General features: G+C 33.4%; 2 long non-coding RNA genes across 3 annotated transcripts in view; one reads left to right on the forward strand and one right to left on the reverse strand.

Annotated features, from left to right (window-relative positions):
- Positions 1 to 1899: 1899 nt before the first annotated feature.
- LOC123383056 lies at positions 1900 to 23681 on the reverse strand. Of its 2 annotated transcripts, none has more exons than XR_006592340.1 (5): positions 23410 to 23681; positions 22933 to 23013; positions 6456 to 6538; positions 4132 to 4241; positions 1900 to 1987 (listed from the first exon to the last, which is right to left on the reverse strand). It is a non-coding gene; the product is annotated as an uncharacterized LOC123383056 (long non-coding RNA). The 2 variants fall into 2 exon arrangements; XR_006592341.1 differs by having other exon boundaries at positions 6456 to 6542.
- The window catches only part of LOC109496050, a 62302-nt gene continuing 44373 nt past the window's right edge, over positions 6841 to 24769 (forward strand). Inside the window, exon 1 of the long non-coding RNA XR_006592342.1 lies at positions 6841 to 7118. This is a non-coding gene — a long non-coding RNA (uncharacterized LOC109496050). The remainder of the gene's footprint in view (positions 7119 to 24769) is intronic.

The following is a 24769-nucleotide window of genomic DNA, read 5'->3' on the forward strand; positions in this document are numbered from 1 at the left end:
GAGCAAAGAATTTGGAGTTTATTTTCATTATAAAATGAATTGATAATAACTTTACAAATTTACAATAGGGAGGAAATGAGAAAATTGATATGAAATTCTTTTGTAAAATGCAACAAAATTTTTAATGTAAGTAAGTATCTGGGAATTGATTAATCTTGTTGGGATCATTCTTAAGAGAAGGGAAATACTGTGATTATATATAAAAATTATACAGAAGTTATGCTTTTAGATTTGTTGCAAAAATATTACAGCTTCTTGATTCCCTAAGACGTCTAAACAGTGTTTGTGAAACTACCCCAGGGCTGAGATAATTGGTTTCACTTTGCTATTCCTCAGTTTCTACATTTACATTAGCTGTACTACCAGAGAGACATGCTTGTTTATTTTTTTCTAAGTAGGTCGATAATAATATTTAGAGAATATAATGAACAGAATATATCTGGTACCATGAGCATTAATTTCTCATTTTGACCATGATCTTAAATGCAATGCAAACAATGATGGGCATTTAAGAATATGAGCGGATCACAGATGACAGGAACGCTGGAACAGCTAATACATTGGACCAATACGTGGGGGAGAAAGCTGTTCTTGCGAGTGAAGTGCTAGAAAAGAGTTTGCAGTCATTCCATTTCGATGTAATAGCTGCCCAACAGAAACACACAGTGGAACTTGCTCAGCTAGAACAGCAGATAACACAGCTTGAAAGCGACTTTGCAGCTGCCAGGAAACTTTGTAGTTAGAAAGATCAGCTGCACCCTTGAGATTGTGAGAAACAGGGAAATAGATATCTGTTCAACAATCACATTGCTATTGATAAGGAGAGGGAACTGGAAACACACCACTTCATGCATTTTTTCCTGAATTATTGAGAAATATATATTTTACCTTAAATTTTGTGATTCCATCTTTTTCTTGTTGTCTCTAAATCCAGTGTGTACCTTAAGTGTTGGTGATAGAAATGCCATCAAGTTTCATTTGGATAGAGGTTAAAAACATATAAAACTGTAGTATTTATGAATTTATGCCGGTAGATGGTTAGAAGATAAATCTGCCCAAACTTTAAGTGCAAATCCTTCCACATTCACTTTGTATATCAGAGGCAAAGCAAAGGACACGTATTTCCTAGTGAAGAAAATGACACGTCTGACAGGTGAAATTAAAACCATCTATCCAATTCAATTCACTAAGCGCTTATTATATAGAGAGGTATATATGTTGGCAACACACAGATGGATAAATGAGGCAAATTCCTTATCTTCCTGGAGCTCATATCCTGATGGTAGTTCATAGAGTGGCCCACTGTGATACGCAGGCTCCTACTGTGTGGTTTACTGAAACGTATAGTCCTTTTACAAAATATGTAATTTGTATTATTCATTAAGTTAAAAAAATTAACATGAAAGCCAATCACTTGAAATCAAATCATAAGTATGTATTCTCTACATCACAGAATTTTCCAGTTTTGAATTATTTCAACATACATTCATAAAGCATGAGTAGTGAATTCTACTATCTTAGACTTTTTAAACTCATGTTAGTTTATAAAATTGTGCTTTCTTTTTGAATGCAGATTATTGGTAGAATGTGCTCAGAATTGAAGAATAAAAGAATTGGCCATTGAGAGTTCTAAGACCGTTAAGTTTTCCATAGAAAAACAAACAAACAAAACACTATAACTCTTAGATTTGGAAGAAGTTTTGAAGTGCTTCATTATCTAGAATTATTTAAAGACATCAGCAATAATAATACCAAGTCTCTCTCTCTCTCTCTCTCTCTCTCTCTCTCTCTCTATATATATATATATATATATATATATTTGGTGGGGGGGGGTCTGGTCTACAATTTAGCAATTCGTTGGGGAAAAGCCATTTACAATTGAATAGGCCTAAATCCATGCCTTTTATTAATAATGACAGAAGTGATGGAATGTTGAAATATGTATCCATAAGAAGATATCACATGCCATTTCCTAAGCTTTGTACACCTGAGAAAATATGTTAATATAAATAATTGTTGTGTTCAAATTATAGCCAAACATATCTGCAGGTTTTAAGCTGTCTAAAATAATTCCACATTCTCAATGAATAATGTTTAACATTTGAACCAAAAACAGTTCGGCACGAATAATTAAAGGCTTAAGTTAAATACATAGACAGTCATTTAAATTTAGATCTGCAATAACATTTACTATTATTCTCCAAGGCTTTGACTGCTTGACAGAAACAAAGTACTCTGGGATTAATTTCAAGAAATGGTGCCAACTGTGCCGCAATTTGCTGTAATTAAGACATGAAAGAACACTAAATATTCAGATTAAAAGAAGCATGATGGGGCATGATAGAGAGTCAAGGTGTGGCAGGGAGCCAACAACAACAACAAAAAAAACCTAGCCAGGAATACCATATTGATGGATACAAAATCTTTGATTATATTTAATGTCTTTTCTCACTCAAATTTAAAGTGGAGACACACGTGTTTAAAAAGATAATAAAATTGAAAAAGAAAGTGACAAACATTGTATTCTTATAAAGCTAATTAGTTTAAGTGGTGTGGAGAAGTCATTAGGAGGGTATCATAATTATCTTTATGGTGTAGGGATTTCCCTGTGTGTCACATCAGTTTGCTTTAGAGCTAAATGAAAGAGCTATATAGGTGTTAACTCAAAGAGATCAAATACACTTTTTGTATTCATTAAATTTTTCTTCATATTTTAAAGAGAAAGAATTCATTTTGATCCAACGAGTCTCCTTTTTAATTCCCTAAGAATTATGGGAAATACTTTCCTTAGCCTTTGAACTTTTGCGTATTGATTAACACTACATTTAAGCTAATGGTGACTCTTCTTTCCAACTGACTTTTTTTTTTTAAGAGAGTCCCTTTAAGGTTTTGATCCTAAAAGAGATGTGGATACTTGACCCAGTTGCTAATGAGGGGCTGTATAATCTCCAGTACCCTATAGCTCAAAATAGCAGGATGCAGTATAAAAAGTACATCATAAGAGGCACTATTGGAATGCTTTTTGTCTTCACAGGCAATACGCAAAAAGATAGGACTTTCTAAGAAAGTCAGAAGCTGGTCTCCTGCAGGCACAGGAAGCCATCAAAGTCAAAGTGGGTAAGGTGATGAGCCTCGACAGTGTGGTCAGGAGACTGAAAGCAAGCATCCGGGATACACTGGGAGGAAAGCATCCGAAAGAGCAATCTTTGTCATTAGATCAGGTCTGCAGCAGCCAGAAGGGGATCTGCAGAATCTGCATAGAGCGGGGCTTTGTGAGAGGGACCAGTGTACCCCAATTTGTGAACTTCACCAGAATGTAATCTGTTCTAGTCTGATGAAAGAGAATTGCACATCACAGATGTGTGATTAGGGGCTCCAAATAGGAAACGTGGAACGTTTTGGGCTTTAAGGAAGATGATGCAAAGAGTCCGCATCTTCAAGAGAACCATAAAAACAAAACTGAGTTGTTTCTACACACAGAGATCTTTGCAGAAAATGCATAATGTCTTTCAGATACAGACTATGTATCTTAGCCCTTTCCCTGAGGTTGCAAATCTTCATTTAGGGAGAAAAAAAAAAAAAGGCCTGAAATAAAGGGCTTAATATACAGTGCTTGTGAACAATGCAAGTTGATCCTCAGTCTAGAATTTGACCAGTCTAGTAAAAAAATAAAGTAGTTGAAGAGGCATCAAAGTATTTCACATCCACTGGTATTTACATGACTTACATAAGATAGAAATACAGGAATTCATTTCATAGCATAAATAAATAATCAATGTTGCTCATAATCTATGGTACATAATAATCACACAACATTGAATCTCTCTCAAGTCCTATGTTCGTTAAGGTTTTTTTTGTTGTTGTTCTATATAAATAAGTACTATGAGGCTATGAACATTATTATCATTATTACTTTTGAGCTTGTTTGTCTCAACTTTGTGGTAGAATACTTTTATGAATAAAATATTAATGAAGTTACTGGGTACATAATAGACAGCGTTTGTCAACCCCTTAATTTTTCCTTCCACTATTCACAACATTGCCAGATACGTGTTTCTGGATAAAACCCCCTAGAGGTCTCCTGCAAATTCTTTTTCAATACAACCAGATCATTGCAGATAATTGTATTACACAGAGTATCGATCCAAAATCGTTGTGCACCGGAAACATCTGAAAAAACATGATTATAGCTTTCTGTTTATTGTTCGTACATCATATAAGCAGGCTTTTGTGTGAATCACCTGTAAAAAAGGCAAGGTGGAAACATCAGAGAAATTACCTCTTTACAAGAATCTATTGATCACTTTAAATCAAAGAAGTATGTTTGACATAAGATTACCTGCCAGTTTGAACATTAGGTACACTATGTTATAGCCTGGGGCAGTTGTAAGTCTGACAAAGGGATTGTAAATAAAGCAAGCAGCTGCGAGCGCCTCTGGCTTGGGATCAACTCGGGCTCAAGTCCAAGGCATAGGTAAACTTAAAATAATTTACCCCCTTTAACCAGCACATAATGAATTAGAGTAGACTCTTAGGAGAACCGTGAGGCATAAATCTCTTAGTCATTTCAAAATCGGCAAACTTCATAGAAAATTCACATCATGCATAGTTGACAAAAGGTCTCTTTTGTGTATGTGCCACAAGGTGACTCAAGTAGTCTTGAAGACAGTCTATTGGTACAAGTAGATTCTTCAAAAAAAAAAAAAAAACTTCCTTCAGCATTCTTATATCCATAGTCATTTACATGTAGCCTGATTGCTCAGGTCCTTTTAACTTAAAGACCATTAACCTCTCAATGTCGATGTCTAAAAATTCTCCTCAAAACTCATTTAAAAAGTTTGGTGCGTTTTTCTTTTTTCATAAGAAATATGTATTGTGAACGGTGAACAAGCATACAAAATAAAATGCTGCACCCAAATCAGTTTTGCAACTACATTAACAATGCTAAAAACATATCACTGCAAAAATGTCAATTGCTTTCATTTGATTACATTTTTATTTGGTCAAGAGCAGGGAGGGCCATAGTTCTTTTACATATTTTTTAAGCTTGAACGGTTTTTATTTTTTTTTTAATTTTGAAAGCACATTCATTGTAAGTTCTTTATTGGATTTTTTCCCCCACACTTTAACATGTGTTGAAATTATTAAACATTTAACTCATTTGTTCAGAGAGATTTCGATGTATTTGGAATTTAATAAAGATGAGCTCTGGGTGATGCATTCTTCCTTGTTAAATATTTAGCTGTTTGCGTTAGCTCTGTGGTTTCCTGAGGCACAAATTTAAACTGTTAATATATAGCAGGTTTAAGCTATAAAAATAGTAGATGCTGTAATTTCTTCTGGGGCAAAACTGGTCAGTTTGAACACTTGCAGGAAAACAAAGTGAACATGTATGCACATATTTATTAAAATATAAGCAGTCAGTTGCTCAAAATCTATAAAAGATTCTGAGAACCAGATATTCTTAGATCTAATTTATAAGGGAGTCATCATTCAGCTTCAAAGATGAGTGATAAATGTAGAATATTTATATAGAGTATCTTCTTTACGAGGTTGCCTGTAAAAGATACCTCTGATGTCAGACTGTAATACCTTGGTTTCTAACTTTATTGAAGCTTAGTATAAACATCATTTTTTGGACATAAAATGAGAATCATTAAAAGCAAAGATGGTCTTTTTTTATACAAATATGGCCTTCTCCATTTCTATTTATATTGATTTTGGGGTCTTAAAAGAATTTTTTCCTTTTTCTTCATTTTAGATTACAAGATTGAAATGACTGATTTTCATAAAGTATCATGATCTTTAATGCAATGAGATTTAAAATGCAGTGATATTTAAAAATACCTCCAAAAATGTACTATATGACATAACGTGTATAAATATATATGCAAATATATGATTAAAGAAATAAATATTCTCCTTTCATGGCATGCATTTGAGGCAAATAGGAAAATAAAAAGCAGATAAATACTTTTTAATGGGGAAATATTCTAACAAAATGTACAGATATATATCTCTAGGAATACGGTCAACAAAGAACAAAGGAAAAATGTCTTTGTCTTAAATCACTTATTTTTTGAGAGCTGAAGCATACTGCCTGGTTTGCTTTGGTCTAATGAAAGACTGCCATCTATTGGATGACCTTGAAAAAGTGCTTACATTTCATAAATATTATACATGAAAATAAATCAGTGGAAGGCCATCATTTTGGCATAATTTATAACATATCAGTCTTTGTCTGTGTGAATATATATAAATATATCTGAGGCCTGTGCTAAAGAAGGAAAAATACTATGTGTTAATGTCATTCTGTTTAATACACTTATGTCGCAACAGAAATCTCACAATTAAAGTCAGCAAATTGTTGTCTGATTAGGACATCTAATTTTTGAATTCAAATGTTTTATAAACTTGAGATTACTGACATGCATCTTGTATTCCTTCATACATACCTTTGTTTACTTGTGCGTTAAATAAAGGAATCAGAAAATGGAATGCATGAGCTTGTATTTTGACAAGAAGGATCTGTTTAAATCTTCCTCAAAGTTGCATCGCATAAAATTTAAACCGAAAACAAAAGAAAAAAAAAAACACATTAGCTTGACTTTTTTAAAAGGCAATGTTCTTGTTTTATCTTTCAGCCCAAGAACTTGCCAGTCAAGATGAAAAACTTCTTCTAATGGAATCCAGCTTGAAAGCTACTCAAGAGCAGCTAACTGAGCAAATAGCAGAAACAGTTCGCCAAGAACAGAACAGTAGAAAACCCCAGGCAGAGCTGAAGACAGTGACAGAAGGGATTATTGCTTCTGAAGAAGAAAAAAATGATTACAAGTGAGTTGCTTTTTAGTATTTCAGAAAGTTTTACTTTACATTCTAAAATCAAGTCAGTCCTTTGACTTTCGTTGCTTAATATTTAACTCTCTCTGTCTTGCAAAAGGGTATGTGTAAATGGGCTAGCTTGTTCAATAAATTGTTCGTTCCAAAATAGATAGACTTTAAATTTGCATCATTTCTTAACTGAAGTGGGACATGCTGAACAGTGTGACTGTCCTATTCCGATTCTAAATAATGATGTGGCGCTCAACTTTCTTGTTAACTATCAAGAAATGTTCAAGGTAAGATGCAAGAGAAAGAATACACTGTGTTTCTGTAGCACCTATCTGCCAATGGTATTTTCATCTTTCTCCTTTTGGAGTCCAAAGGTTACATATGGCTCTTGTTGCCTTTCTTTTTTGTTAAAGTAGCAGCTCTAAGCAAGACACTATTAAATTGAGAGACATTTAGAGTAGAGTTTTTTGGTCAGACCACTGAGGCATGTAAGGAACTATGAAGAAAAGTAATAAAGATCTATACTGTTTTCAAACATTCATGGAAATTGTTTTAGTGAAACATCTCCAGTAGTTAATTTCTGCTTTCATAATCTAAATCTTCATGTGATTATTATGCTTAATACTGTTTTCAGATTTTATCATTTACTTTTCAAATAAACGTTAGTCTTTTTTTTTTTTTTTGAGTGTCTGATAATTAGATATTCTATCCTTTCTGCCTTTTGCTTGACTTTCTTACGGCTTTTTTAGAAATAATTTTTTAAAAGTAGCATAGCCCAGATGAACCTCTCTCTTCCTTTCTTCCTCTCTCCCATCTCCCCTCCTCTCTCTCTCTATTTGTCAAGAATTACACTTTACTCACCGAACACTGGTTAAATTGAGTAATCACAGTTAGATAAAGCACACATACCTGAACTTTTTTTTTTTCCTCTCCTGTCACTCACCCTTTGAACACAATCCTGGGGCCAGAACTAAAAAAGCATTTGATATTAACTAATCTTTGGAAGCCAAATTCTAAACTTTAATTACTTACTGCATATCTTAATATATCTATCAGTAGGATTTCAAAATATTACATAGGATGAATGTTGAAATTCTTTTTCTGATTTATGGTTTATAATGCTAACTAATAATGCTAAAATGTAAAAGTAAAATATTTGAAATTTATTCATGAGGAATTTATTCCTGTGTTTTCATCCAATGGTTTAATATTAGAAGGCACTAAAAATAATTTTACAACCTAGGATGACATTTTATAGGCTTCTAAATAAAATTAAACACTCAGATAAACCCTGTTTGCCATTAATGTACCTTTAGTCAGCTGCCAGAACTCAGACAACAAAAAACCACATTTCACAAATATTAAAAAGGTAGAAATTGGTACCAAGAATTAAAAGCATATTGGGCAAGGTTTCTTTGGGAATGGCTATAGTAATGTACTATTGTTGTAAATATTATGGTCTTTTAAAAAGCTGGATTATATTAGGGGAATAATATACTTAAGATATATTTAGATAACAAGAAATATATAAAAATGTTTGTGAACACTAATATAAAGCTAATGATAGTGGTACATGTTAACTTAATGTTAGTAAAATAATGCCAACATTTTTTCTACAGTTAAATGCCACTATAAAGGCATATTATTCAGTACACTCACAAAAAATATATAATTTTGATCTGCAAACTGGCATGCAAAGATCTGCTTCCAATCTTGGCTTTTTAGAAGTAAATAAATCAGGAAGCGATTCATCCAGCTAAATAACAATGAAAGACTAAACTTAAGTTCTATATACTTGATCTATATGTATCTGTTTTATTTCCCAATACAGCTTGATCATGAAATTAAGTACTATTCTCTCTCAATGTGCAACTGCTGGTAAGGTGTATAAATATCACCTAAGAGAGTAGTTAAAATTATAACAGTATTTTTTTGCCTAGCTATTTACAATGGGTTTTAGCAACTAATTAGAAGTCAAAAAAAGTATAGATATTATTATATGTTACAAAACTTGTTGAATTTAAAGAGACTGACACATGACCATAATCAAACCAATGGTTGTTTAAGGGAAACTAGTTCATCTTTTTTTTTTTTAAATGTAAGCTCAATATACATTGTCACAGGGTATGCCTACATGCTAGATACGTACCTTAACGTGAAAAAACATATTACTGTTTAAATGTGTAATAAAATCAAAGCCTTTTCAGCCTCACCAAAGTAAAAAGTCCTAACTTAGTTTATTCATTTTTATTGTTTTTTCCACTCAATCCACAGGTGGCATGAGTTGGTCAGATTTATTAATCGCTTTGGTATTGGGCACTGTCTGACACCAGGGTATTCACCAGTCAGAAAAAGGAAGAGCCACATCAGATGTCATATAGCATGAGAATATCATAGTGAGTTCTCTCACCCAGTCATTCCTTTATTTGGAAAAGTCTTTGGATCTTGACTAAGTGATGCAGGGTAAAATGTATAGAAAGTTAAGGTCAAAGACCTGAGTAGTGTCTAGAATTTGCAATCATGGTTGAATTTTGCTATAGAGAGCGGAGAATCTAACTAGAATGAAGCATTCTGGGGCTTTTTTTTTTTTTTCAAAAAAAGAGAAACTCACTTGAGAAATCATGATTTTATTTTATCTTACAAAAATAGGAAAAAAAAAACTTGAAACATAATTTTTGAAATGTGCTAATATAAATCACAAAAACAATAACTAGAATGTGTATTTTAAGAGGCTTGTTCCAATTTGCAATATATGTCAAGTTTCCACATTCATCTTTCTAATAGTGATAATGTCTCCAAGTGACTTTTTGATAAGTAATTATCTCAAAATGATTTCCTCCATTCATTTAATTGGAATAGTCATTCAGAAGTAGCCAAGTTCCAACACCATACCACCAATATCTATTACCAGATTAAGTCATTTCTTAACTAAATATGAAACAGTTAAAAAAGTAGTAAAACATTTGGCAATCAAAGGGAAGATTGTTTTTAACACTAAAATGTGACTTGTAAGTTGTTGGTTCCATAAAGTTGAATTGTTAAAGGAGCATATAGGATTTAGATTTTATTTTTCTCCTCTCTTTTTGAACTAAATGTAGAGAACACACACCATATACTCAGTATAAGCCTGTTACACTTGAAAGATTTGTTCTGAATGTCCAGTGGGAACCTGGAAATCGTAATAATTTGTAGTATCGATTGAGTGAAGCTATGCAGCTGGGGCCTCCAGTGAATAGACAGGAATAGACATTTTATTGATTAACTTTTACAGTCATATTTTCAGGACTCCGCTGCAACATAATTTTCACTTCCCAGCTTTGTGTTGCTGCATCATGAAACTTGGATTCTTCTCTCTTAACATTTACCCACTTGAGGAAAAAAGTATGGACATGTCTTGCCAGGGTTATGATCTACAGAGATGCAAAACTTTCTGGAAAATGACTTCTCTTAAGTACTATTCTATCGCAAACAGTAGAAAGGAACTAGCTGGTTATGACAGTTTTAGGAAAAACCGTTACAGCAACTATTTGGTAATTAAACTTACTCATATTGTCCTCATTCTTTTCATGTTTAAGCATCTTAATTTTCCTGCCCTAACTTCATGCTTGTAACTATTAAAATAAATTATCTTGTGATGGCTTTGTTTTCATTCATTAACATTTTCTATCTTCTTTAATGTGAACAGGAGAAGGAAAATTATTGTACTGATAGTCTATAATTTAGTCTGAAATGAAAATTATTAAATGCTAAATCATTTGGCCAATAATTTCAAAGTATGGAAATGTGAATATATGCCTATTGGACATATGTGATATTTCTCTAGGCCTGTGAGAGTTTTTAAAGTTATTTAAGCAAAATAATGTTGTATTTGCACAGGTGAACATATGGCAAATATTCTGTGTATAATCATATGTTTATTTACCTCAGGTTCTTCACTGATCACATTTTTGGTCACTGGAGCAAACTGCAGATTTTATACTTTACATATGTGGAAAATATTGCACTGTAATTTTATGTAAGAGCTGGTGACAGAGATATTTAGACATTATATTGGATTTGAAGAAAGGGATTTTTTAAAAGAAGTTTACATCTGTTCCTGTTTTTAACTCACATTTGCATTTCTTTTAATTATGATGTTGAAAAATCACGTTAGAATAAGTTGATCCAGAGACAAAATTCAAGAACTTCATGTGACTACACCAGCCCAGAAGATATAAAATATGACTAAATTAAACCAAAGATTTAGCAAGTTCTAAGAATTGTGTGTGATAATTCATATTCCATGGCATTTATGCCTTATACAGTTAATTTTAAGAGTTTATTTTTATTTAATATTATTGATCATTACTATGGAGTTTTGGTTTTAAAGTTCATAGATTTGATTTTAAGAGTATGCAAAGCATTTTAGGCTTCCAATTTACTGCTGTTTTTAATCAAAAAATAAAAATTGTGTAAAACTGGTAATGAAAGTATGAAACTGATAAGTTTTTCATATTATATTGCATATTAATTTTTTAATGATATTCAGCAAGTTCATAGTTTTTTCCTATTGATTTTCAGACACAATTATTGCTTTAGTTTTTCTTCTATGATGATTTAATTTATTCTGTGACAAGTTTTATAAACATGTTTATGTGCAATCTGTACGTAAAAACAGCTTTTTGAAGTTCCATAGTTATCACAGTGAGTATTGCATATTAATGCGCTTCAAGATTTTGCAGTTACTTGCATATATGTAACTATGTTATTCTTCTAATGGAACAGGTCTTTATTTATAATGAAAAGGTGTTTGAATAAAATATCTAGGAATTATTTCCTCCTTCACATTGAAAGAATGAAGAAAATAATGTACAAGGAGTACAGGTTATTTTAATAATGCGTGTGGCTCTTGGAAGACTTACCTGTATCATCATATATGTGTTTTAAACTTATTTACCAAAACAAGAAATGCAATTAAGACAGATCAAGTAATAAACATAAAATACAAAAAGTCTGAATTGAGATTGATTTCAACATAATCCTGTAGAGGAATCCCCACTTATTGATCATTTTAAAGCCCATGCATAGCACTTAGAAAGATAAAGTAAGCAAGGTCAGATAATCAAAGCATTTAAATAGTAAAAACAGCAACTGCCACTGTAGACTGCTAAAATAAATCCATAATACAAATTGCTTTAGCAAAAAGTGGATGAGCAGCTGATCTTCCTATTGAACTCTGATGTCGTTCAGTGACCACACTGGGAAAAGGATTGGGAGAAATGCCTTAAAGATCAATATTGAGTGAGATGTAGCAGGGATTCATTTTGAACATGAAAGCATTACAGGTGTGGGAGTATAGACATCTTTAGGAGATGTCATCAAGTAGATATTGTTTAATGCAGTTAAAAAATGCCATCTATTCCTGATATTGCCAAACAACGAGCACAGAAATGCTCTCTCAACTCTTCCAAGAAATTGGTTGGGGTTTGAATAGTTCTCAGGTTTGAAAGTAGAGAAAGCTGATTCTAGACTAAAATAGTACAACTACTTACCAAAGTAAGTTCATCTCTCTCTATCATTATATTCTCCTCATGTCCCTAATGCCTATTTGGGATATCAAATGATTAGAGGATGGTAGTCTGCAACCCTGCGTATAAAATTAATTACAGAATGGGGGTGGAAGAGATATTTTTGGAGTTGTATGGAAATGGAGTATTCTTGTTGTGAGTCCCTTTTTGAAACTTGTTGCAATTTGAGAAGTCCTATTTTCAATGAGTGTTTGAACTCCACTGGCTAATTATATTCTTGGCTCTAGTGAACTCCAATGGGAGTTTTCAGTATATAGATGTATGACCCGCAGAATTAGGTTTAACATATTTAATTACTTTTCTTATAAAATTGGAGTTTAACTTCTACTTAATGAGACATCATCATGGCTATAATGAAGTTTTGTGGCAAACTGAATATGATTTAGTGTAAGTACATGCAGCTTTATTGTATTTTGGAGTAAAGCGGTTCTTCAGTCAAAATGGACAGTAATGTGATTTAATTACTCCCACCTTTTCTCAGGTTCTCACATGTGTCCTCCTTATGTCATTGTGTTTCCATAGCTTCTAAAATCATCTGCATGCTCACTGCATGAACAGTATTGTGTCATGATAAGTACACCGACAAGGGTTTCTGCACGTATTTTTCCAGCAGCTTTTTCTGATGGAAGAGAACCATAGTCTTCTAATAACTTGAATATAGTATTTAAGAGCTTTACAATATTACCAATTTGATCTTACTTCATTTAAAAAAAAGTATTCCAATACCAAACTTCTCAATTCAATGACGTAAAGCATTGAATCATTTTAACCTATTTTTTCCCTAAAATAGTGGAGAAAGAACTGAAATGAAGATTGGTTACATTTAAGACAATTTTCATAGCACGATGAAACATAAAAATGAAGCTTGAGGCTTAAAAGTTGCTTAACTCTGGCTCAGTTTTTTCCATTCCCTTCTTTCCATAATGGATAGTTATTTACAACTATTGTAGTCTCCATGTTTGCTGTATGAATTGCTGACGGCAGCTATTTCAATGGTGAAATTGTGAAATAATATTCATAGTTGTCAGAAAAAGGTCATTCCATTTGCATTCATTAGGAACCTGGAGGACCGTGCAGTGTGTGTTTCCTTTGGGATGTTGCAGCTATTGATTTATATACAGCTGTAGGAAAAATTAATTAGGATTATATTTCACTTATTACTGCAGGCTGTGTAATAAGAAAGAAAAACATTTTTTTGTTAGAAAGTTGAACAGAAAAACCTAAATGGAATCATTGTTTCTTAAATCACAACTACTTTATCATCTAATTTTTCTTTTATAATCTGGTTAAAGGCTTAGTGCATTTATGGAAATTTAATTAGCACTTTGAAAAATGAGTGTTTTAGTACATATCCTATATTAATAATGATACTTTAAATTAAGCAAAAAAGACATTTTTCCCTTGTTAATTGAAACTTTCCTTTCTCTAAGCTAAGGCAATGTGTATTTGTCCACTGTGAGTTTGGAGATATCGGAAGCTTTTGCCAAAAGAGTTAAATTAAAAACCAAACAGGGACCAAAGTCAGGTAATTTCTCAAGGTGAAGAAATAGATTCCAGAAATGAGAGTTTTAGTAGTAATACAAGAGAGAAAAGTTCACTGAAGTTTTAGATTCTGAGCCTAAGAAACTATATATAATCAGACTCTTCTATGAATTTAATACTTGAAATAAACTAGAATACGACATTGACAATATTCTCTTTGTGTGATAATATTAGATTTCAAATTATTTTAACAACTAGGTTTGGCTTCTTTCTATTATCACCATGCATACTCTAAGTGAAAAACTATTCAGTGCAGTTCCCCACATTGTTTATATGTGACACATGTTTGAGATTAATCAAATTGTAGTCACTTCTAATTAATAGCAGAGAATAATTTCGAAATGGGGCAGAAACAGATGACAAAGGATAGTTTGTGTGTGTTCAAGACATACTTTATGAATGGAAACACATGCCTATTATAACATTTCTAACTTGAAAATTTTATTAACCCCCCTATTGTCTCTTAGATATGTAGTGTTTTCAGAGAAACCCACTGCCTGGCCCATGGTAGACACTTTGGTGTAGGATGAGTATTTAGGGAAAAACAAAATCAAGGAGAGGTCTTTTGATGGCCCTATAAAATATAAAACTAAAGCATTAAAATCCATTTGTAGTATTGAAAGTTTTTAGGTTTTATGAAAGGAGTTCATAAGAGGTCAACAGTGAATACAGGCTGCTTCCGTACATTTTATAGAGTAAATAATGTCTAAAAAACAATGGCTAGGATTAAAATACATTACTTCCCCCTCCAAAACTTCTATGTTAGCTATGACTGTAAGAATTTATTCCTTAATGTACTGAATAGCATATAAATTGGGTAAATATTTTGTCCTTTGTTTTCTGTTTCAAATGTTTGGGGCTCCTTTAAGAGAAAGCAGTTTTATCTTGAGTAATATGGAACTTTGCCTTTCCAAAGTGATAAGCAATATTTTCCACCTTGGCACATTTTGTATTCTGTTGTAAAAATTATATGAGGTAATTATACTGAGATTCATTGCAAGCCCTTGGCTTTTGTAGTGCATCTAGCTTGTCCAGTTTGTTTTTAGAATAATGTTGTGTTAGGTTAATCATGAGGTAACTAACTAAGAATCTTATAAAAACTCATAGAAGTCTAGGGCTAAAATTTTGAATGACTTTCTTAACTAAAACAAAATGAGCAGAACTGTATTTCTTAGGAAAACTTATTGATCAAGCTATATATTGGCCCACAATGTATTGAAAAGGTAATGTTTTAAAGGCATTATTTCTTTAGATTGTGAGGAACACACAAAAAATGGCTAAGATGTGGTTCTTTACTGTGAAGCATTGGTTCTGTGTGATATGTCTTTTAAATACAATGGAAAATTATCATAGTATAGAAACAATTACCCCATAAGGGAGAATTAGAGAGGCAATAATTGGTGATTATATTTTCAAATGTATAAACATTTAAGAAGATATTTGGGGGAAAAAGACAAGGAAGCAAGAACAATGAGAAAATATATTTTTGGTATAGAAAATGGTGAGTACTTTATGTTGTGGAGAATGTTTAGGTGTCTAGAAAAGCAGGTTGGGTGGTCTCTATGCTAGATTTAGAAATTTATAATTTGCTTAGAAATAAATGGGGAGATCAGAAGGAGCTGTGAACAGACTAGTGCATTTGATCGCATTAATGTTAGAGAAGCAATATCTGAATCTCTCTTTTCTCTCAACAGTTCAAGTGACTATTCGCAACCATTCTTAAATATTGATGTCTTAGCCTCCTTGTGGTTGCCTCCCCACTCAATTAGGACTCAATTATGTTGTATACTCCGTGTCCCCATAGCGCCTAGTGCATACTCTATTATAGGGTGCCTCTTACCTTATTTTACCATTGGTACATAAATAAAGGCCCATTTGCCCCACTGGATGGCTTTGTGTTCAATAATCTTCTAGGACCGTTGTAGGCATCGCCATCTTTTAACTAATTCTGATTAGGTGAAGATGAGGTGAAGAGAATGAACTTAGCTATGTGCCTGCTCCAATATATTATCCATCACCCTGTAAAATATGCTGAATTGCTGGACTGACCTCTAGCATCTAGTGAGAATATTGAAGTACCAAACTTTAACCCTCAGCTTATGTATGGCTTCAGACGACCCATTCAAGACTGAGAAAAAGGGGGTGGAAAAATGGAAGGTCTCCCGAAATAGATGAGGCAGGGGTACTAGATTACAAAAGATTAAGAATAATATGTGAGTAGTAAGGAAAGGGTACTCACAGTTTTGTTTTCAATGTCCTGCGCTATGGTCAGGATATTTGTGTTACCTTCAAATCCATATGTTGAAATATTAACCCCCAAAGTAATGGTATTAGTAAGTGGGGTCTTTGGAAGGTGATTAGGTCATGAGCATGGAACTCCCATGAATGGGATCAGTGTCTTTATACAATAAGCTGATAAAGCTTCCTTGTCCTTTCCACCATGTGAGGACATAGCTAAAAGCCATGTATGTATATGCCAGGAAGCGGGTCTTCACTAGAGACACAATCTGTTCCTTGATCTTTGATTTTGCAGACTATGGAACCATGAAAAATCAATTTCTGTCATTTATAAACCACCCAGTTTATGGCATTTTGTTATAACAGCCCAGATGAACTAAGTCAGGTGGGGAAAACAGAAGGGGAAGAGAGTAGTAAAATTAAAAGAAGTGAGGAAGGACCAAGTCCTCATGCAATGTAGACTTGAATTTGACAACGGGCAGAAGATGAAGAGCTAGTGGACATGGAGGGTACAAGAAAGAAAGTAGGTAATTGGTAGGGCAAGAAATCAGAAGATACACAGATGTTTATGAAGTCCAAATATCGATACTTAGAAGGGTTTCCTTTCCATCTGAGAGTGTGGGTGAATGACAGGTAAAGATGTAGGGAAAATGTGAAGGAATGTTTAGAAAATGAGAACAACTTTTGAAACACAGTGATCTGATGGAATCAGTATGACGGAGGTTTAGAGGACTGTGAGCAGGATTATCAAAAACTGTGGAGACCATTGAGAGTTGAGTAGAATATAAGGGAATAGATACTAATGTGTGCTTCAGGAAAATTAGACTCACAAGATATAGAGACTTTATGAGGCAAGGATTGCTGGGTTTAAGTGAATCCAAAAGTGCCAAGTTCATTCATTTAATAACTACTTCCTTAAGTCCTACCATGTGCCTGACACTGATCGAAGTCCTAGGTATGAACAGTGAAGAAAATAGCAAAGTGCCTGCCCTCGAAAAGGTTATATTCTAGTGGGAAGTTAGATAACAAAATGGCAAAAAACATATTGGAAAAGATCATACAGGATGGGTTGTATCATTCATGGATTTTATAATTTTCTACATCACATTAAAGGAGACTTGAGTATTAGGGATGTGGAAATACTTGTATGGCACAGCTTCCTCCAGTTCTGAAAATACCCTCTGCTCAGGAATCCACCCTGTTGTGTTTTTTATTTATTTACCTGCCTTCTGAAGGCTAGAAAAGGTGACATTTTGATGCTTGCTTATAAGAAAGGCCCTGAAAACTTCATGGCAATTGCTGACAAATTATTAGAATATATGCCCAAATCACATTTTTAGTTGTATTTGAAGACGTCTTTATTCTTTCTATTCTTTTAAGTCTGGTACAACTTTAAATTCAGATCCAGTGCTTTCTTCTTTTGGTCTTCCTCTTTACCCTTGATCTCTTGGTTTCACTTACAAAGACAGATCCAAAATGTTAGAGCCTGTGAGCTATCTCACATAGATGCCATGTATCTCCTTTTCCTCAGGTTTCTTTTGCTCCTGGTAAAGTTAACCTAATTTTCCCATTAGAATTATTCCATCTTTTATCATTCTTGCCACTGACTCTCTCTCTACTTTCCTCTCTCTACTTTTCCATCTTCTTTATACTCCACTTATATAACACTTAAGTAGACTGGATTCAAAGTAGCCATGAGTGCCCTGTATCTGGATTCTTCTTGATTTGAAATAAGGCAAAAAATAAGCCAAGGCTGGTTTACCATAATTAATTAGATATCTCAAAACAGCCCAGAAGAATTCATCCACAAATCAATTAATTTAAGATTTCAACTAATTATTTTCAAAAAATAAAATAACAAATATAAGTCTTTAAAAAGCTTGGACTTACTTGTTAACAGTACATTTTTTTATGGCATGGTGCCTGACATATCTAATTGAAGCCACGTTTTTAGTTGCTAATATTCCTATTGCTGATGGGGCAAAATTTGGTATCGTTTGTTTGTTTGTTTTGTGTTTGCTTCATTCCCTTCACCTCTAAAACCTGATAAGGTCTTTTTTTTAAATCATCTTAGAGACTTCCCCAATTTTATTCAATAACTCTCTGTAACTATTCAAATGCTTCAACTGGAAGTGAAAGTCAAACTCATACATAACTGAAGACCTTCGCTGAGAGCATCACAAATGCCTTGCTCCTTTAAAATAGAGGCCCAAACCCTCAAGAATGACTGAACAAAATGTCCACCATGTAAACTTGAAAATGTGAAATTTAATTAAGAGAAAATTTTGCAGTGCCCTACAGAGCATCCAATGTGGAAACAAGAAATATTGACAATTCTTGGATAATCAAATAACCACATTTCTTAACTTGAAGTTGAATGTAATTTAAGCCTGATCTAAAGTTAAATTATTCAAAATTATTTGATGAGCATTCAAAATACCATTATAATTAATGAGAATACTTACCACTTACTGAACGCTCAGTATGTGCTAAAGTCTATATTGGTTGTCTTACATGCATTGTTTCATTTAGTCTTCATCTCAATTGATTAAAGTTAATATTATTGCTATCACTTTCAGGTAAGGAAGCTCAAGACTATAGAGATTAAAGAATTTTCTGGTATATCCATACCTGAGATTTAGCCTCCTATGTAATTATACCTTGAAACACATTTTCTCTATTTTATTTTATTAAAATTTTTTAATGTTTAATTTTGAGGGAGAGAGACAGAGAAAGAGAGAGAGAGAGAGAGAGAGAGAGCTAGCGGTGGGGGGGGGGGGCAGAGAGAGAGGAAGACACAGAATCTGAGGCAGGCTCCAGGCTCTGAGCTGGCAGCACAGAGCCTGATGTGGGGCTTGAACCCATGAACCATGAGATCATGACCTGGGCTGAAGTTGGATGGTCAACCAACTGAGCCACTCAGGTGCCCCAAAACATATTTTCAACCATTAAATAAACTGTATCAATTTGAAACTACAAATATGCAGTGAAGAATAACTTGGTAGGTGGAGAAGAGGTAGAATATTTATTTAAATAGTAGCTTCCAGAGTCAGAGAATTCATTTCAGTAGTTGCGGATTATTTCAGTAAGCATCTAATATTGCTGCGATTCTAATTTCTAAGTGTGGAGAAAAACAATGAAAGTACTATGAAAGTAAACTTTAAACACAAACAGAAAATTCTAGTATGTATATCATAAGATATTCTAGAAAAAAAGCATTAACAATGGGTTAACTAATCCTGGCCAATGGACCAGAATAAAATTCAATTTAAAATGTCTTAAACCATAATGCTGAAATAGTCTCACTTGCTCAGGATATTTCCAAACAATAACTATTACTACATACACACATATGTACTACATGTAACACAATAATGCAATTTTAGTCAAGGAAGTGATGCAACTGTAGAAACTGAGGACTATGAATTTCACCTTGACAATGGAAATGGCTCTATATGTATTTAGTTGGCATTTAACAGACCTAAGACTTATGATACTTTGAAGAAAAATTCTGAATATTTACCCTGGCACATTTTCTCTAGTTTTCCTAAGGCATTCACAAATATATTTTCAAAATATAAAATATACATTAATGCATTTGTTTGCTAAATTTGAGAAGATTTAAATTACAACACACTTTTTGCAATAGAAATAAATGACCAAAAAAAAAAAAAAAAAAGGCAAAAGTGGGAAGCAAGTGGTCACAGGAGTAAGTCTAGCTGTGGAAATGATTGCATTTGTGCACCTGACATCAGCAAATTAACATCTGGGCCAAAATGCAGTGTGCTTGATGACTGAATATTATGTGTGAGAAGGCATACAAGACAAAGCTGGAATATCAAGATGAGACAGTCTAAGAAAGAAGGGAGATTCATTACATTGCACCATACTGTCAAAAGCTGTCACTTGTGAGGTTTCAGTGAGGACACACTCTATTCTGGGAAAAGGACATAGCTCCACTGGCTAAAAGGGGAATAGAAACAAAATGCAAACAAATGGAATAATTGCACCAAATCATCAACCTTCATTATTTTGGAGAAAACAAGCATGCAGGGCTTTATTTTCCTTATGCCCCACAAAGAACTGTACTACCTGTATGACCTTAGAAGACTGGGTTAGTTAGCTTGTCTAAAAGCATTTTCAGGGAAACTTGCTTTAATTCTCAAGGTATGCACTTGAATAAATGTACATTGTTTTGCCCAGATATATTTTCCTCTTAACAAATTAGCCAGGATTTCTGGTCTGATGTCTTTTTATTTTATTGAGAAGCAAAAAGAATAGCATTTTATTGAAAAACAAGCAGTTGTGAATCCCCCTGTAGGAATAAATGGATTAGTTGTTATTCGTGACACCTCCACTGCTCTCCGACCTTCAGGACACTTTATGCTGAGAGAGACATGCATGTTAGCCCTCTGTGGCAAAGACAAGATATTTGGGGAGAAGAGTACTTTCTGTGGAACAGCTTTTACTTCTTTCCCCGATGGATCTGGAAGTATAACTCCTCTACTGTTAAATTCAACTGTATACATGTAGTCAAGAAAAAAGGCGCTACAGTGCAATGCCCATAGTTAAAAGGGAAAGCAGGCTAGCATTTAAGAAACAAATAGGCACAAAAGGAAGACAAAGGGAATAAGGCTGAAAAAATGAAATGAAGATGCCAACTTGCTTTTTTTTTTCATTTTAGCCTCACATATACATTGGAATTTTAATTTGTATTGTCCTTAAAGGAAATTATTATTCATCAGTGATTTAAATTTGCAGGAGATTCCATACATTTGTTTTTAAAATTATGAAGAAATAAAAATAGAGAAATTCTGTGAGCCACCTCATGTCTGGTGGTGGATCTAGGACTAGAAACTGATTTTCTGATGAACCTTGATAATCTTCTAATTAGGAGTTCTATTACATGAAGTCTAAATTTTACAAAAATGCGTTTACTGAAGGATTTTGTATTTCTGCTGCACATGGTTTAGTATGAATCTAGGGGTTGAGGTTCAGTAGATAAGCAACAAAAATGTAAAGTGCAAAAACAATTCTTACCCTTAGGTGAATATTTCAAATATGTTATTCTGTGCTTGAGGTTAAATGAAATTTTTGCTCATGCAAGAAATAAATTCTGCTTAGGTAAAATGTAGTGTATTATTTTCCTTCTCATAATTAATAAGTGGCCTTGAGGAAGCAAAATCGCTGAGTAGCATGATAAAGCACTTGTTAATGGAGATACATTTATCCAAAGAAATATTTGTCCCCCCGCCCCCCACCGCAGAAATGAAAATCTCTTCAGTTTAAACTGTCTCATGTAGTCAGTTCTCTACCCTCACATTTTAAATATCAGACCATGTGAATTACACAGTAACAGTCAAAACTGAGCTTGACTGGGCTCAGGAGAAATGTTGCTTTGCACAAGAGAAGGTTTTAGATGTGGAGGCTCAAATGTTCTTAGTTGGATTTGGCTGCAGCAGATAAAGGGACAGAGCACTCAACTGCTCCTACAGGAATAGACAAAAGATGAACAGATGTGTTTTTTTTTTTTTTCAATAGTAATACAGGAACTATTCTTAAAGGATTTTTACTGGATATAATTGTAAACAATATGTGTGGTTAACTCCACATAAAGTTCCATTTGGCTTGTAAAAAATGATTTAAAGTTAATATGTTGGATGAATTACTTGTTTTTCTTTAAAAACAACAGAGAGCTCAAATAATAGAGCATCTCATAATGGACTATAGAGTCAGATACACTTGAGTTTGAATCCTTATAATCTATTGCCACTTTGAGCAAATTACTTTACTTCTAAGCCTCAGTATTTTCATCTCTAATTTGTAGATAATAATATCTTTCTCATTGGGATGTTATGAGAAGGCAGACAATTTTGTAGAGGTCATGCACTGGCCTGACACAGTTGTGGTTCTCAATAATTGGTAGGCATTGTCAAATTAGAAATAAAGGTTTGTTTCATCAGATAAAAGATGCTATAATTTTTCTAATAACGAAAACTCCACCACTGGGACATAATGGATACAAGATTAAGCAGATTAATGTATTTGGAGGATATTGTCCTTTTTTGTATCCCACTAAGTAGATATAAAGTAGTCCCTGGCAACCCCAAATGAAGATTTTTTTTGGTGAATTTCAACTGCACGGGGGTTATTGCGTGGCATCGGCCTCAAAAAAAAAAAAAAAAGGATTTTCCTCCAAAGCCCAGCAGCATCATATCTGAAATATTATTAGTCTCTTTAAAGAAAAGGAAAAATCTGGCTCTTTTAGAATTGTCTAGGAGTATTCTCTTTAAACTGGCAGTCTCTTCAAATTCAGCATTTTGCAAACTATGTTAGATATAGTTTTAACATAACCTTTGTAAGAAGAAAGAGATTGATTAATTTGCTGCTGACAAGAGTTCACATTCTTTTTGTTTTTCTCAGAGGATGCATCTGCTTCCTATTCTGAACATGGTTCTACTTACAACCTAATTGCGCTACCCTACACTGCCCTATTATTTTCTGAGTCTGAGCCTACATTTTAGGCCAATCATCGAAGAGGACAGGAAGAGAAGACTTGGAAATTGAAGGCTACACATATACATACTAGTCTGGTTCCATATATCAGTATAGCTGCTTCATATTGTGTGAGCATGCAGCTCTATGCTTTAGGCTTGTCCTCACGATTTCCTGAGATAGGTCAGAATTATTGTCTCCATATGAGGTGTGATATTTGTCATCTAATGATAAATGGTTGAATGATTTAAGCACTTACTTGGGCTTCATAGTTACTTCGCTTCTTTCACTGGGTCTTGGGCTGTAGTTAGAATATTTTGTCCAGATGTATAAATGGAGACTTTGAAGAAAAAAGTCATCAGGTTTTATTGTTTAACTCTTTAAATACCACCGTGAATAGTAATTAAATTAGTATCCATGAAGCACTGTAATAAGTGAAATAAAATTTAAAGGAAATATTACATATGTAAAAGTTGACTTCAAATTAAGATCCCCTTTTGCAATGTTGACTTGGTGAATTTAAGTTTTGTTGCAACGTCACCCTATTCTCTAGAAAACCATCATGGTGGTGCTTATCCCAAATTTGGCAATACATATATTCCATCATAAACTGTGGTTAGGTTTTGGGGCACTGAACTCTTGGAAGCACCTGTATGTTTAAGCTTGGTGTATATGACTGAAGTCTTGAGTTTCTGTTTTTTCTCTTTACATGTCAAATCTTAAATTAGAAACTTACCCAATCACTTCTGTTTAGCGTAGCAAAACCATACTGCAAAGGGTAGTGCAAGAAATGAATTCTACCTCACAATGAAGTCATCAACCTAAGGATTACAGAAGGTAAAATTATTCACTTATCTTGTCAAATGGTCTCTTCTGAATACTGATTTAATCTATTAATTTCTAGTAATATACCAAACAAGCAACACTAAATATACTGAATATATATACTATATATGATACATTAATTGTTTATATACTACAATATATACAAAATCACAAACTATTATACTGAATATATTAAACACTGATAATATATTATATATGCTAATAAACTGTTAAATATAAACACTGAACATGCAGCATTGAACATTTGTTAAAATAAGTAAAAATAGGTACTTAACATGTCCTAAAAAAATGCTGTTGGAAGCTTACATACATCATAAATACAATCCCAACGTCATCATTTTATGACTGAACAAAAGCAAAAAAAGTCACTCAGAGATGACTTAATTCTGCTGAGGTCATGGCAGATAAGCTGCAGATTAGAATTTTAAGTCCAGGAGTTCTAACTTCAAGGCCAGTATTTATTCAATTATGTTACATTCAATTCTTACAAGACTATTAAGATTTAATAGAAATTGGGGAAAAATGTGTTTTCTTCATTAATCTTGGTCTTCCTCCACTAGTGGTTAAAACCAATGATCCATTTTTTTTAATAAGCCTTTCATGAACAGGGACCATGTCTTTGCTTCTTTGTCTATCCTCAGCATCTAGAACAGCGTTCTGCATGAGTAGGTGTTCAATCACTGTTGACTCAGATGGGCAGAATTCATTCTTTAAACCAAATATATGCCAAACCTCAAATGATTGTCCCCATCTGGCATGTCTAATTGTCCCAGAAACAGAAATGTTCATTCATTCTGTTGCAAGGTTTCCTATTTCTGTTTCATTTTATTATGTCAGGAAGTTATCACACCAGGAAATTCTTGGGCAAAATACACTGGACTCCCACTAGCCATGGAATTTTCATATTACAATTCATATGTTCATGTTCAAAGTTATAATTTCATATTTTCCCTTTACATTTGGGGATTGAATTAAGAAAATATTAATAAAGCTACACCAAGTCTCATAACAGTACGACAAATAATGAAGAATGCTTATTATTTGCACTATATTCTATATGATATAGCATTCTTTGCAGTAGAGTCTACAAAGTGGAAAATCAGAAAATTAAAGCTCACAATAACTTTTACAGAGAAAAATCTAAGGTAAACAACTGACAAGGTGATCTTTACTTTTACAGAAAATATTCATACAAATCTTCTGTAGTATTACTTTAGCTTAATACTAATAAATCACTAAGAAGCTTTTAA

Source organism: Felis catus, chromosome F2, assembly GCF_018350175.1.
Source record: "Felis catus isolate Fca126 chromosome F2, F.catus_Fca126_mat1.0, whole genome shotgun sequence".
Classification (NCBI taxonomy): domain Eukaryota; kingdom Metazoa; phylum Chordata; class Mammalia; order Carnivora; family Felidae; genus Felis; species Felis catus.